We start from the raw sequence: 16,434 nt of genomic DNA on the forward strand, positions 1-16,434 counted from the left end.
TCCAGGCACCATCCACACAGGTGAGGCCCAACCAGGAATCGTGGACTTCTGGAACTCTGGGGCATGATGGGCCATGCTCAGAACCATGGCAATGTTATTCTCTAGAGGTGGCTGTGATGGCGGTGGTGGGGTCATCCTGAAGTCTGAAGCCCAGGCTTGTGGGCATAGATCTTACCTCTACTCACTTGAGGAAAGAGGAAATAGAGAAAACAACATCCCTGTGGTGCTGGCTGGTTCAAAATGGAAGAGACAATAATACTGGTGGTGATAATAGGATTAATAGCTGCCACTTACTGGGCACTTCCTGTGTTCCAGGCACAGGGCTAGACACTACATCCATTATCTCATCCTATGGTAATCTCAAAGTCTAGACTTCCCCCATTTTTTTAATCTAAGAAAACTGGGGTTCAGGGAGTTTCAGCAACTTTCCTAAAGTCGCACAGCTAGTGGTCCAAGGCCCTCAGATGTTGAATGAGGGAGAGGAGATTTGAACCAGGATCTGTCTGACTCGGAAGTCCATGTTTTCAGACTTGGCATCATATTCTACTGCCTTAGAAATCATTGCCATTCAGGGGAAGGGACACTTAGGCCTCTGTGGACACACCCAGACTCATAGAAAATTGAAGCTTGGCTTCTTGGTCCTGCTCCATCAGTAACCCAATGACTAGCAAGCTCTGTCATGGCATCCACCCAGCAAAAGTATTTGCTCAGAGGTGAGGTAGGAGATGGTCCATTGATTCATCCTGGATGTTTAGAGCTGAGGCCAAATGACCCCTATTGGGGAGCCTCTGAAGGGCAGCCCTGCTCTAGGTGGGAGGGGCCCCTACTTCCATCTCTGAGATTCTGTGATTCCTAGTGGGAGGTGACTTGTGGAAACTGTTTACAAACAGATGATATCACTCGTGGACCTGGCCCTCCCACACCAGTGATATGTGTTGGAGCAACAAGCCTCAAGCCTCAGTGGAAGGGAGCACTGCTTGACTCACAAGAGACAGAGTAAAGCCAGCCTGAAGGTGGGATCTGACTCTAGTACAGGAAGCTGAGGCCTGAGTCCGAGGAAGAAAGGTAGTGACTTACTGAGAGACATGTGAATTCTAATTGGAACACAGACCTTTGTATATGAGGCGTGTTTGTATCAATCGAATGCCTGGCCATGGATGGAAGTACCACCAAGCTTATGTATCCCTGATCTCAGCAGGCTACCTCAGGGGTAGTTTGATGACAGAGATTTGGGCATTTGAAGAACAGTTTCATTATAGAAACCTGAGGAGCAGCTCTGGGTGGGCTGGAGCTCTGTGCTTATGGCCCCAGGCTTTTCTGACTTTTAGTAGCAGGTAAAGCTGTAATGCCTGGTACAGGTATTCCTTCTGAGGTACCAGCAGTTCCCCGTGGGAATGTTGGCTGGACTTTGGCATTTGGCAATGTGAAGTCCTACTCAAAGATTGTCACTCAGCTCATTGTGACAACTAGAGTCAGATATCTTATTAACTTTGGATAATAAGATAATAATAGTACTATTGAATCTATTTTATTCACACTGGCTCCACTTTCAGCCTAAATTATGTTATTCTAGTGGTAATAGTAACAACTGATATTTATATGGAATTTAGCAGTTTATAAGGTATTGCTATATATCTCTTTCATGATTCTGTAAGATAAGTGTTGTTATCTCTATTTGAGAGACCAGGAAGTCTCTGAGAGTTTGTGATCCATCAGAAGTTACTTAGCCAACAAGTTGAGTCTCTGGTTGAACTAGCCTTCTGATGCCTTCCAAGAGAACCAAGAGCTACTTCTTCCTAACCTACACACTGAAATAATTGAATAATGTCACCCAATTAATTATTTAGGGACAGTGCATTCCTAGCATTGAAAACTGTGCCACGTACCTATTAGAGGTCAATAAATAAATGAATGTTTGTTAGTTCATCACATGTAAAGTGTTGTACTGAATCATTCTAGGAGATATGGAAAAGCATGTCTTGACCTCAAGGAGTTTATAGTCTGATTTGGGAAATATGGTAAATAATCACACAAGGTATGTATGATAATGTCACACATAAGAAATAACTTCATATTCAAATACAGATAATACTTAACAACACAAGAAATTCACAAGCTGAACATGGCATAGACAATGGCTATAGGAATTCAACTGAATTCATTTGTTTATTTATTTTTAAAGATTTTATTTATTTATTCATGAGTGACGCAGAGACAGAGGCAGAGATATAGGCAGAGGGAGAACCAGTCTCCCCGAGGGGAGCCTGATGTGGGACTCAATCCCAGGACCCTGGGATCATGACCTGAGCCAAAGGCAGCTGCTCAACCACTGAGGCACCTAGGTGGATTCAACTGAATTTAGATGAGGATTTGCTACAGGGCTTCAAAAGAGGACAAATTACTGTGGGCGGGGTTATTCACAAGACCTTATGGGAGAAGGGATCTGAACTGGGTCTGAGGATGGAGGTACTTCAGAGAAGCAGAGATTCTTTCTTTTGGGCATTTATTAGACTGCATCAGATGCTGTTCGTGGTGCTAGGGGCAGACAAAGAATGAGACCATGTGGACCTATGTGGACCCTGTTACGTGAACCTGTCTATGTAGACTTGCCATGGGGACTCTACCCCATGGATCTTGCTGTGTGGACCTGCCATGGGGATCTTATCTGAGTGGACCCACCTGTGTGGATCCATCCTGTGGACTTTCCCATGTGGATCTGGCATATAGACTCTATCCTTGTAGATTCACTCGTGTGAACCTGCCTATATGGGATTACCCATGTGGACTTGTCATGGGGACTTGCCATGGGAACTTCACTTTTCAGGGTGAAGACAGACAAGAAAGTGAGCAAGAAAGATTATTTCACATGATGAAAAGTTCTATGATGAAAATAAAGAAGATGAGGTATAGACATTAAGTGGAGGTACTTGCCAATTTTAGGAGGCCTCTCCAAGGAAGCACTATCTGGGCAGAAAATGTGTGAGCCATCACACAGCATGAAACCACATGCTTATGAGCTTCCTGCCTCACTGGCAGCCTGAGGCTACAGTGTTAAAGGGGTGCTCAGTTACACTGTCCCCATAAGAGACTTTCATTATTAAGGACATCACTCAGAATTCTAGCTAGTGAGCACACAGATTTGATAGTGAGATGGATCATATATTGTGAGCATATATTGTGGGCATTATCCTACTTAATCCTCACAATTCTCCCACATCTAGGTTTCCCCTTACATTTTGTTGATAGGAAAATTGAGACACAGAGCTGTTAGGTAACCATCCTAAGGTTGCATACCTTGTAAATGGCAGAACAGGGTTTTGCACTGGATGTGTCTGACTCTAAAAACCAATTTTCTGAACAATGAGCTATGATATGAATTTCTGGGAAGGAGGGGAATAGTTTCAAGCTTGAGCAGAAGGAGGAGAAAGGAAATCCACGGGGGAGGTGATGGTGTAGAAAGACTATGAGGAAACATCCTTGGAGAGGGAGTGATGAGGCCAGAACATGGATAGTTTTGGGTGTCATCAAAGGAGCTGAGACTACGTATTTGTAGAGTGAGATGGTGGGAAAATGGTTTTGAAAGAAGTACTTTAGAAAGAGAGCAGCTGGTCTATACCCACAGTATTCTCTGACATGACCCTAAAATTAATTAGGCAACAGTGAATAGGATGCTATAGAGGAAGAATTAAATAGAATACAGCACATCACTGTAGGAGGTGCAATAGATTTGGGCTGAAATGAGGATCCAACCTCAGTACATGGCAGTGAGTAAGAAAGGGAAATAACAGATGCAAAAACCATTTGTTCTAAAGGAAGAAAAATAGAATCGGGAGATGTATTGGGACCAAGGAAGAGGAAGTAATTAGGGTGTCTCTGAAGCTTTATGTGTGGTGATCAGGAAAGGATGATACTATTGATAAAACTGAAAGTGGAGAGACAGGAGTGCTGTGGGAGAAAGAGGAGAGTTTGGTCCAGGACATGTTGAATTTGAGGTGGCTGACAAGACATGACCATGAGACAGGATACAAGGCTGAAGCTCCAGGCAGAGAGTCCTTGAAAATTGACATAAACACATGGTAGTAAGTCAAAGAGAAATGAGTCAAATCCTTGGGAAGAGATGTGGTTCACCTAAGCCGTGAAAATTATTGAGAGAACATACATAGTCTGTCACATTCACTGCAGTAAACTCAGTGTGAAGAACAGGGATTGGGACATTGAAGACACTTGATGAATATGTGTTAAGTGAGTAAGTGAATGAATGAATGAATGAATGGGCAATACAGAAAGTCAACGGTTGAGTTGAGGGAGAAATTGAGCAGTTCAGAAGAGATTGAGTTCCAAGTGAGGAGGGAAAAGATAATAAAGTCAGAGCAATTACTCCAAGATTGGGACTAGACAATTGATAAGACTATCTTAAGGTCTCAAGGTCTAGAAATCCAGATGGAGGAGAACCAAGACAGGGCAGACCTGCAGAAGCTAAAGAATGTCATCTAAATCAGGTTAATCACACAGGACTTGCCTCCCATTGCATGATTCATCTTGGTGCCTTTAAGGGATTGAACAGTTATAGTAAGATTCCATCTGATGGGATAGCAGTTTCATCTTGACCAGATGGAACAGGTTGAACAGGAAACTGGTGTTCATAGTGAGTAAGTGCAACATCCTCTTTTCTATGAGTGACACTGCAGTAGATCAGAATGATTTGGCTCTGATAAATCTGAAATATGTCAGCTTGCCTCAGAATGTGTTCACCCTGGAAAAGCAAGTATCCCTTCCTCTCTTACAGACACTGCATCAGGACAAGAAGCAGGGCTTCTAACATATCTCACTTAATGGTACATGTCATTCTTAAGAATATATTAGTTCTGGGGTGCCTGGGTGGCTCAGTCGATTAAGCATCTGGCTTCAGCTCAGGTCCTGAACGCAGGATCCTGGGATTGAGCCCTCAGTCATGCTGCAAACTCAGTGGGGATTCGGCTTGTCCCTCTGCCCCTTCCTGGGCCATGCCCTCTCTCTCTCAAATAAATAAATCTAAATCTTTAAAAAAGAATATATTAGTTCTATTACCAGTAATGTAGCTATATCAGATCTGCATGTTTGGAAACTTTATTTGCAGTCTTCAAGGCCATTTTTTACGTGTATGAAATGTGACTACATGTGCTTGAAAGTCAGAAATGAACCTCCTTCCTCTATCACCCTTCTCTCAGTGATTTAGTTTATTTATAACTACAACCTTTCACTAATTAAAAACTTATTGATCACTTACTATATGCTAGGTTCCATATAATACAAGCAGGTAACTCTTCTCCAGTAGCTTAGTGGGAGAGTCAAATATCACAACACAGTATAACGTGATAAATGCTTGAAGTCAGCATATGAAGTTTGCACCACAGAGCAAGGACTGCTCATCCTGCTGAGGAGTTGGCAAAAGGTATTGCTTGAACTTGGCCCTGAAGAATGTGTAGGGCTTTTCCAGGCTGAGAGGATCGGAAAAAATAAGTTAAAGTAAACAGCCTTAAGTGTAAAGGCTAGAGAGGTGAGCATGTGTTTTGTAGCAAACAATTTTGCGTGCTGGAATTCCAGGAAGCCCGGGCAGGTGAGATTATACAGCTGGTCAGGGAACAGACAAGGCAGGGCCTTGTTCAACTACCTACAGCTCCTGGAACTTTATCCTCAAGCCATAATGAACCACGACATTTTCAAAGAGTGCCATTCATTACTCTATCTTGTATTTATAAATCTTCCTTAATCCCACGAAATAACCCTGTCCCATCAACCACTATGTTCACTCCAGGGTCACCACGTGGTCTTTCTCCAGTGCCCAAGGCCCTAGCCCTCTGCGCAGCATTGCTCACTGTTGATTAGCTTCTACCCCTCCTTTAATGACACTGCTCTTTCCTCAGGGCTTTCTGATCCTTTGGACTTGTCCTTTATAATTTTATTTTCTTCTTTCCTTTAGCTCTACTTCTACATTTGCACACGATAATCTTCGTTCAGCCCATAGGCGTCTGATTTTCTCTTTCTACAGAGAGAACTCTTTCATTCACTCATTCCTCACACTTCTACTGAGGGCCTAATCTGTGTGAGGCTCTTGGTTAGGATTTCAGGCAGAAAGATGGAGTCTGGATGAGCATCCCCGGTGCTCCCAAAACTAATTTTCTGTGAGAGATTTATAATTTACTAAGCCATCACCTTTTTGGTCTTTTATTTTTAGCCAAATCTAATTTTAACCTATACCATTTGTTGATGTTAAAATGTCAATATTTATATTTTTAATTTCTTATTTTTCTTTTGATGATTTTTAAACAGTGTCTATATGCTTTCTTACATTTTAAATTTATTTATCTTTAGTGATGCCTGGGTGGCTCAGTGGTTGAGCATTTGCCTTTGGCTCCAGTTATGATCCTGGGGTCCTGGGATCAAGTTCCATATCAGGTTCCCTTGTGGGGAGCCTGTTTCTTCTCCCTCTGCCTGTGTCTCTGCCTCTCTCTCTGTGTCTTTCATGAATAAATAAATAAAATCTTTAAAAATGTTATATTCAATCATTTGAAATATTCTTGTTTTTATAATATTTATCAGATATTTTATTTTTTTAAAGATTTTATTTATTTATTCATGACAGACACAGGCAGAAAGAGAGAGGCAGAGACACAGGCAGAGGGAGAAGCAGGCTCCATGCAGGGAAACTGACGTGGGACTCAATCCCAGGACTCCAGGATCATGTCCTGGGGGGAAGGCAGGCGCTAAACCGCTGAGCCACCCAGGGATCTCCCAGATATTTTATTAATCTGAAATTTCTTGGTAGTCTAATCCTACTGTTTTTAGAATATATGGACTCTCACTGAAGATGAGTTCATAATTCAAAATTACAAGACACACAAGAAAACAACCTATATCTTCAATGGAACTTTATTTGTGGATATCTTATGTGGCTTAAATTGAAGAAAATTTCCTCTAGATTGATTTTGGGCTTATTACTGTCAGGTATCCCAAGCCACCTACTTTGGACCAATTTTCATTTTAGTTATTTAGCTTAGGGACTCTTAGACCACATGTGCAGTATACTTTAAATAAATGGAAAACTAATATGAAGCACAAGCCTATAGGTATTAATTTTAAAGGTTGATTTTCTCTCCCTGCCCTCTGTAAGCCCAGAGGAAGGCAACAAGTTTCCTTGTGTCTTGTGGTACCCTTTCTTACTCCACTTTTTTGCAGAGGAAGTCCTCTTTATTGCTCCCAGCACTGTGTAATTTTCTTCATGACCTTAGATCTCAGACATCTAGAAAATGAACCACCTTGCCCTCAGGTAGCTGCCATATCCATATACAGACTCCCTTTTCTGGTTTTGATTTTCAATTCTTTGAATTATGGAACTTGAGGGTTTTTTTTTTTTTTTTTACTTTCCTGCAAGCATAGATTTGCATGAAAAGGGTATTTGTTCTATTTTATTTTACACTTGAGATGGTTTTTTTTTTTTCTTTTTTTTTTTTAATTTTTTTTATTTTATTTATGATAGTCACAGAGAGAGAGAGAGAGAGAGAGAGAGAGAGAGAGGCAGAGACACAGGCAGAGGGAGAAGCAGGCTCCATGCACCGGGAGCCCGATGTGGGATTCGATCCCGGGTCTCCAGGATCGCGCCCTGGGCCAAAGACAGGCGCCAAACCGCTGCGCCACCCAGGGATCCCTACACTTGAGATGGTTATAGAATAAAAATTTTAAAGGTTTCTAATAAGCAATATTGCCAGAACTAGTAGTTGGTTCTTTGAAAGTTCCAGGTTTGGGGATATTTGGGTGGCTTAGCGACGGGGCATCTACCTTTAGCATGATCCAGGGCCTGATTCTGGAGTCCCGGGATCGAGTCCCACATCGTGCTCCCTGCATGGGGCCTGCTTCTCTCTCTGCCTCTCTCTGTGTCTCTCACGAATAAATAAATACAATCTTAAAAAAAAAAAAAAGTTCCTGGTTTGTCTCACCCGCACTATGGGAATCAAGGGAAAGAACTTCTGCTCTTCTTAGAGTCAAGTATGCCCTGGGGAGAGATCAGTGGCACTTGTTGGGATACAACCTCAAAGGGAAGCTAAAATCTAGTGACAAATTATTGATTCTCATTCCATTGCTAAAGGAAGGCCAATTTCTTATACTCTTAGACTTGAAGCTTCTTGAGGACAGTGGCTGCATCCTATACATTTTGGTGTTTTCCTGTCTACCCAGCACTATGATTTGTATATAGAAGTTGCTCAAAAGCAACTACTGATTGATTGTTGACAACATAAACTCTATAATTTAATCTTTGCTTTGTACTTGGTGCTCATCAGAAAATTACATCAAGGTGTGGTGCATTCTCAGTACAAAGCAGCACATTAACCCCGTACTCCACCCAATCCAGAAACACAGGGAAGATGCTTGGGCTCAATTTTGACATCATATCCTTTCTGTAACTAATTCCCAATCAATAATAAAGATGAAATGATTATTGTATTATCTTTTTAGTTAAAAATATGTTTTAAAAAAACTGTTAGGCATAAATAGTCCAAAATTTACAACATCTTTGACATTTGAAGGGATTATTAGAGATCATGTTAGGATCGCTCATTCTTGCAGGAAAAGTCTCCTGTGCAGTAACCCGGTTGATGCCTGAACATGTCTACAGACAAGATGAGAACTCACAACCTCACAAGATAGTTTCATTCATTTTTTTAAAGACTTTATTTATTGGACAGAGAGAGAGAGAGAGAGCACAATCAAGGGGAACAGCAGAGGGAGAGGGAGAAGCAGATCCCTGCTGAGCAGGGAACTTGAACTAGGGCTCTATCCCAGGACCCTGGTATCATGACCTGAGCCAAAAGCAGCTGCTTAACTGACTGAGCCACCCAAATGCCCCAGTTACATTCATTTGGAAAATTTTAATTTCTTAGAAAATTTTTGTACTACATTTTTTATATTAATGTAATTTTTCTCATCATTGTAATAGTTGTATTCACTGTAGAAAATTATAAATCAAAACACCTCATAACTCTGTTATACACAGATAATCATATTTCTTCAGAACTTTATCTATGCAAGCTTTTTTTTCCTTTTAACAAAATTGTATTCAGGCTGTGAATGTTATTTTTTCATCAGAACTTTTCACCTAATATATTACAGCATCTTTTCATGACAATACGCATTCATCCATGGTATGCTTTTCATGCCAGAACAGCTTCCATTGTATGGATAATCCACCAATTATTTAACCAACTCCTATTGCTGGACACTGTCTTGCCTATGATTTGTTACTATAATTAGATGGGCTGTAATGCACATCATTTATTCATTCAACAAATATTTATTAGGCGCTTTAATTCTATCCAGCATTATACTAGGTGCTGAGGATTTCAAATGAGGAACAAAGTTTCTAATCCTCAATGTTAACCTCTGAAGGGGAAGAGGGACATCAGGAATAAATAGACCATATACAAAGATAAACTCAAAATGGATGAAAGATCTAAATGTGAGACAAGATTCCATCAAAATCCTAGAGAAGAACACAGGCAACACCCTTTTTGAACTCGGCCACAGTAACTTCTTGCAAGATACATCCACGAAGGCAAAAGAAACAAAAGCAAAAATGAACTATTGGGACTTCATCAAGATAAGAAGCTTTTGCAAAGCAAAGGATACAGTCAACAAAACTAAAAGACAACCTACAGAATGGGAGAAGATATTTGCAAATGACCTATCAGATAAAGGGCTAGTTTCCAAGATCTCTAAAGAACTTATTAAACTCAACAGCAAAAAACAAACAATCCAATCATGAAATGGGCAAAAGACATGAACAGAAATCTCACAGAGGAAGACAGAGAAATGGCCAACACGCACATGAGAAAATGCTCCATGTCACTTGCCATCAGGGAAATACAAATCAAAACCACAATGAGATACCACCTCACACCAGTGAGAATGGGAAAAATTAACAAGGCAGGAAACGACAAATGTTGGAGAGGATGCAGAGAAAAGGGAACCCTTTTGCACTGTTGGTGGGAATGTGAACTGGTGCAGCCACTCTGGAAAACTGTGTGGAGGTTCCTCAAAGAGTTAAAGATAGACCTGCCCTACGACCCAGCAATTGCACTGCTGGGGATTTACCCCAAAGATACAGATGCAATGAAACGCCAGGACACCTGCACCCTGATGTCTCTAGCAGCAATGTCCACAATAGCCAAACTGTGGAAGGAGCCTCGGTGTCCACTGAAAGATGAATGGATAAAGAAGATGTGGTTTACGTATACGATGGAATATTACTCAGCCATTAGAAATGACAAATACCCACCATTTTCTTCAACATGGATGGAACTGGAGGGTATTATGCTGAGTGAAATGAGTCAATCGGAGAAGGACAAACATTATATGGTCTCATTCATTTGGGGAATATAAATAATAGTGAAAGGGAATATAAGGGAAGGGAGAAGAATTGTGTGGGAAATATCAGAAAGGGGGACAGAACATGAAAGACTCCTAACTCTGGGAAACGAACTAGGGGTGGTGGAAGGGGAGGAGGGCGGGGGGTGGGGGTGACTGGGTGATGGGCACTGAGGGGGGCACTTAACGGGATGAGCACTGGGTGTTATTCTGTATGTTGGCAAATTGAACACCAATAAAAAATAAATTTATTATTGTTAAAAAAAGTCCAGTCCAACCCCCCCCCAAAAAAAGGAATAAATAGACCACAAATAAGATAATCACAAATAGTGATAATTATAATGAAGACAGCAAAACAAGGTGATGAGACAGACAGTGGCAGGATTGAATCTATACTTTAGGCAAGAAAGATACAGCATCACATGGCTGTAGGATAAACATTAGGTGAATGTGTAGAAGTAGAATTGCTGCATTTTGTACCAAGCTATCTTCCCATCAAAGTGTAGAGGGCCTGCTTCTTGGCACTCTTACCAGTGCAGGCTCCCTGTCCTGAACTTTACTACTCCTCTTTGGCCTTCATGCTGCCCTCTGGATCAGCTCAGGGCCAGTTATCATAGCAATAATTCCCCTCATGTGCATAAAAATTGACACTTTACAAAGAAACTTCACATACTAAATTATGTGTATTGATTATGTTTTGTTTTTATAGTCTTTATTTATGGAAAATTTCAAATCTGTACAAAAAGAGATAGAATAGGATGAGCTCCTAATTACCCAATCAACATTTTGCTAATATTGTTTCATCTATTGCCTTGCTCCCTCCCTTGCACAAACTTTTTTTCTAGACTATTTTATTTTATTGTTTATTATTATTTTTAAATATTTATTGATGAAAGAGGGGAGGGGCAGAGGGAGATAGAGAATTCTGAAGCAGACTCTCTGCTGAGCATGGAGCCTGATGAGAGTCTCAATCCAAGGACCTGGAGATCATGACTCGAGCTGAACTCAAGAGTCTGCCACCCAACTGACTGAGCCACCTAGGTGCCCCGTTCCTGGACTATTTTAACACGTTTTTTTTTTAAAGATTTTATTTGGGGCTCTTGGGTGGCTCAGGTCATGATCCCAGGGTCCTAGGGTCCAGCCCTGAGTCCGACTTGCTGCTCAGCAGGAGCCTGCTTCTCCCTCTAACCCCCTGCATGTGTTCTCTGCCACTGGCACTCTCTCTCTCTCTCTCTCTCTCAAATAAATTAATAAATACCTTTAAAAAATAAAGATTTTATTTATTTATTTGAGAGAAAGAGAGAGGCAGAGTATGAGCAAGGGTGGGAGACAGAGGGAGAGGAAGAAGTAGATTCCCCACTGAGCAGAGTACTTGATGTGGGTCTCCATCCCAGGACCCTGGACCATGATATGAGCCCAAGGCAGATGCCTAACTGACTGAGCCACCCAGGTGCCCTTCCTGCATTATTTTAAGGGAAAATTCAGACATGTTTTTTCCCCACGCATAAATACTGATGTGTGTCTCTTGAACACATGAGGGCATTTCTCTTTCTTATATAACTCCAGCCATTACTATTCCTAACAGAATTAACATTACTTCTTTAATATCACATAACACCTAGTTCATGTTCATTTTTCCACAATTATCTAAAAAACGTGGCTTTGAAGCTGGGTTTTTGAATTAGGATACAAAAAATGTTCACACATTAGTTTGATATTGTTAAACTAAAGCTCAGCTGCCCATCCTTGAAAGGCCATTACTGAAGAGAATAGTTTTGATTGAAAAGAAATGTGAGCATTATTCAGGAGGCTGGCCACCTGGGAAGGAAGGCGGACTCTTGTCCAAAGGCCAACTCTGAGGTTTCTGCCTGGCCCAGGGGTTTTTAGAGGGGTTTAGGGAAGTTAATTAGCAAAGGGATTGCAGCAACCTGCAACATTTCTTGATGATGCCAGCTACAGCTGTTATGTCACTGCAAGATAGTCTGGTTTCTGTTTTGTGACATGCAGGACTCTGTTCTTTCTGCAAAGGAGGGCAAGGACTACAGATGCACAAAGGGAGGTCAGTAAAATCATTTGTGGGACCTAAAAAAATTTTTTTTCTAAAAAAAAAAATTGTTGGGCTAATCAGAAAGCCAAGGTGGCTTCAAACAGACTTGCTGGCCTCTGTGGACTGGGAAGTTTCTGGTCATTCACTCCTCAAGGCTAGTGGTCTGCAAATTTCAAAAAAGTAAATTAGTTCTGTTATAGACCAAAGGCTGTAGGCCAGCAAGTGAAGGAGTGTGTTATCTAGGAACAAGTTAACTCTTAAAACCAGCTGGAGCGCTGTAACAGGATGTCTGTTAGATTTCTTCTGATCTACAGACGTTCCTTCCTCTTTCACATCATTTACTTTTTAAAGAAATAGATTATTCATCTTAAAGAATTTCTCATATTTTGATTTCAGCTGATTGCATCTCTCTGGTGTCATTTAACTTCTTTTGGCATTTTTATACTCACTAGTATTTCTTCTCAACTGGTGATTAGATCAAGAAGCTTGAATTCATGTTCACGTGTGTGGGGCAGACATATTCCAGGGCAATGTTATGTGCTTCTTACCGCACCATACACGAGACACATGCTATCTGAACATTCTATTTTAGTGATGTTAAGATTGATCTGGCAGGTTGGGTGGTCTTGGCACCACTCACACTTTCATTTTAAAGTTCCTCGTAAACTTTTCTCCTAGTGCCATCAGTACATAATGGTGATAGTTGCTGGAACTATTCTTTCTTTAGGAGTTAATAAATAGTGATTTTTATATCATTTATTCTCCATTTATTAACTAATATTGTTTTTGTCAAAAACAAGTTTCCTCATCAACTATGTGGCAACCTGAAATACAGTTTAGATATGAAGGACAGAGTAAATACTAAATTCTTTCTCTTGCCAGTTATCAGAATAATGGGCTGGTGGCTTGGCAATTTCCAAAGAAAATCGTTTTCAAAAAATGAGCATCATGAAGGACACATGGATTTCTCTAGTTCTTCATATGACTTGATCAATTGCAATAGATCAGTTACACAAGGAATAATTTTTTTCTCCAATTGTCCAATTTTGGAAGCTTCCTGTATCTTTTTGATACAACCCAGTAACTTTCTTTATGATGCAGTAAGATATCCTGGGATCGTCTTCTGCATCATCAGTCTCAGAATAGCCTTGAGTATTTATCCAAGAAGTCCACATTCTTTTAGTGGAAATGGTATTTAGAGACCCTAATATGGACACTGTGGATGAAGATGCTGCTAAGTTTTTATTGCTGCTAGGTCTTTTTAATGGACAATACTAGGGAATGCATTTTTTCAAGAAAAAAACCCCACAAATGAATAATATTTCAATTCAAATTAACATTTTAGGATATGTGCTTGTTCATATTATTCTTGTATCTTTTTCCTCTAGTGCTGAAAGTTTGGTTCTGCTTTGTTTGATCCTATTATATATCCTGTAGGAATCCTATGATAGTCTCCAAGTGATGATACCAATATTATTACTAGTGATGAGATCAATCAGCACTTTGTGAAGTTTCTTTGAGCTTGGGATATAGATGAGTAGTCAAAATACTGTGTCTTAAAGTTACTTGAACTAATTGTTTTCTCAGTGTAGTTATGTACATGTCATGTACAGACACTGTAGGAGAGGGAGAAATTCCTTCTTTCCCCCTACGGTTCTTTCTAAAAATTATTTCATTTTTTATTGAAGTATAAGTAAATTAGTGTCAGGTGTACAATATAGGGATTAAATAATTCCATACATTGCTCAGTGCTCATTGTGATAGGGGCACTCTTAATGCACCAAGATTCTCCTAGGTAGTTTAGAAATAAAAATTGGTATGAGGCAGACTAACAGGAGAAAAAAAACCTGAAAGTTTTATTATATACACATGGAAGCCCAATAATGCAACTGAGACCCAAAGAAATGACCAAAGTGGGCAGTTTTTACACATTTTAGACAAAGAGACAATAAATCTGTGAGGAATTGAAGAGATAAAGAAAACAGTTATTTGGGATTTTAATTTGTAAGGAATTCTAAGTGGAATATAGGCTGAAGTAGCAGATTAGAAGAAAAGTAACAGGGTTTGTTTCCACAGCCTTTTTTGGCTTTAAAGTTCCTATCTCTGGGGAGAAGCATGTATTTTTTCTTCCCAGTACAGGGAGGGTACCTTTCGTATGGGAGATGTGTTTCCTGCTTTCAGGGAGTTAGAGGAGGGTCTGTGTGTCCCTGCACTGGCTGCTTCCCAAATAGTTCCACTTCAAAATAATCAGCATGCCACTGTGGTGCAGCCTGCCCTGTTGTGGGCCCCACAACACATTCGTTATTGTTTGCTTTCACTGTTTAGAGTTTTAAATTTAAAACTTCCGTTTTTAATCATGTATTAAATATTTGCATTATTCTAAAGCCAAAACTATAAAGCAAGATATATTCAGCAAAGTCCAGCTTCCTTCCTTGTCCCATCTCTCTCCTATATATAATCATTTTTATTAATTTTAGGTTTAGCCCACAGATTCTTCAACTCTTATTTTTGACACTTTTATATAGGCAGGAAAGTGGTTATTATCATCATCATCTCCATTATAGAGGAAGCAGCATTGCTCGATTTAGGCCGAGTGTCCTGGAATGGAATCTGAGCTCCTTCTCTGACCCCATACCCCCTCTGCAGGCACCCCAAAGGCTTTCATCAAGAAGACACAGCCATCTGGTCACCCTTGGGTAGCCATCCAAGTTAAACAGGCTTCTTGCCTCAGTGATTACCCCTCCGACTCTAGATTTACGTAAAATAAGCATGCCACCTGTTTGTAGACCCCAGGTGGTGCTTGGTGTCTGGACTTAGAAAAACACGTGCATGAATATGTGTGAATAAGCGTCTGTATATTTGTATGTGTGTACTAGGGAAACAAATTATCCCCCAAAGCTGTCATTTTCTGCTAACACCTACTATGGTGATGTGGAATATAGGTATGCAAAGTCATTATCCTGGGAGTCATCCTTTGGGCAAATGTGGGACCATTGTAGGAGAGGAAAGTAGTCTTGAAATGAATGAGGATGACAGTTCAGAAGACAACATATCAGAGCCAGGGAAGTCCCAGTTATAGTTTGAGTACATTTAACAGTTAAAAACTCCCCCAAATGTTCCTTGAGTTTAAAATGACTGTAGGATAGGCAAACTGTGGAAGGAGCCTCGGTGTCCATCGAAAGGTGAATGGATAAAGAAGATGTGGTTTATGTATACAATGGAATATTCCTCAGCCATTAGAAACGACAAACACCCACCATTTGCTTCGACGTGGATGGAACTGGAGGGTACTATGCTGAGTGAAGTAAGTCAATCGGAGAAGGACAAACATTATATGGTCTCATTCATTTGGGGAATATAAATAGTAGTGAAAGGGAATAGAGGGGAAGGGAGAAGAAATGGGTAGGAAATATAAGAAAGGGAGACAGAACATGAAGACTGCTAACTCTGGGAAACGAACAAGGGGTGGTGGAAGAGGAGGTGGGCGGGGGGTGGGGGTGACTGGGTGACAGACACTGAGGGGGGCACTTGACAGGATGAGCACTGGGTGTTATTCTATATGTTGGCAAATTGAACACCAATAAAAAATAAATTTATATAAAAATAAATAAATAAGTAAAATGACTGTGGGTTTGTTATTTCTTTTCTTTCTACTTCAATTTAATTTTAAATGGGATTGACAACTAGGAAGAAAAGAGGAGCTATAACTTCCCTTACTGGGTGAGTGTACAAGTATGACAGTGATAGTCCTATTGTGTTGTTTATCACCAAAGTTTTTCTCCTGCCTTCTCTCTGCCCCTTCACTCACTACAGACCTGGGGAGGCAGAGGGGTAGAGGCAGCCCAGGCTGGACAGGAGATGCCACCTTCTTTTAAGATAAATTCTGAAAACCTAAGGAAGCCTCTCTCCTGCTTTGTTCTGCTCAGAAGACACCAAAAGGCAGAAGGTTTTTGTAGAAAGGAGCCTGACAAAGGTGCAAAGGTTCAGTA

At 40.6% G+C, this 16,434-nt stretch overlaps 1 pseudogene; it reads left to right on the forward strand.

Annotated features, from left to right (window-relative positions):
- LOC121492027 overlaps window positions 1–16,434 on the forward strand; it is a 332,162-nt pseudogene that overhangs the window by 119,780 nt on the left and 195,948 nt on the right.

The sequence above is a fragment of the Vulpes lagopus genome, chromosome 5, assembly GCF_018345385.1.
Source record: "Vulpes lagopus strain Blue_001 chromosome 5, ASM1834538v1, whole genome shotgun sequence".
In the NCBI taxonomy this organism is placed as follows: domain Eukaryota; kingdom Metazoa; phylum Chordata; class Mammalia; order Carnivora; family Canidae; genus Vulpes; species Vulpes lagopus.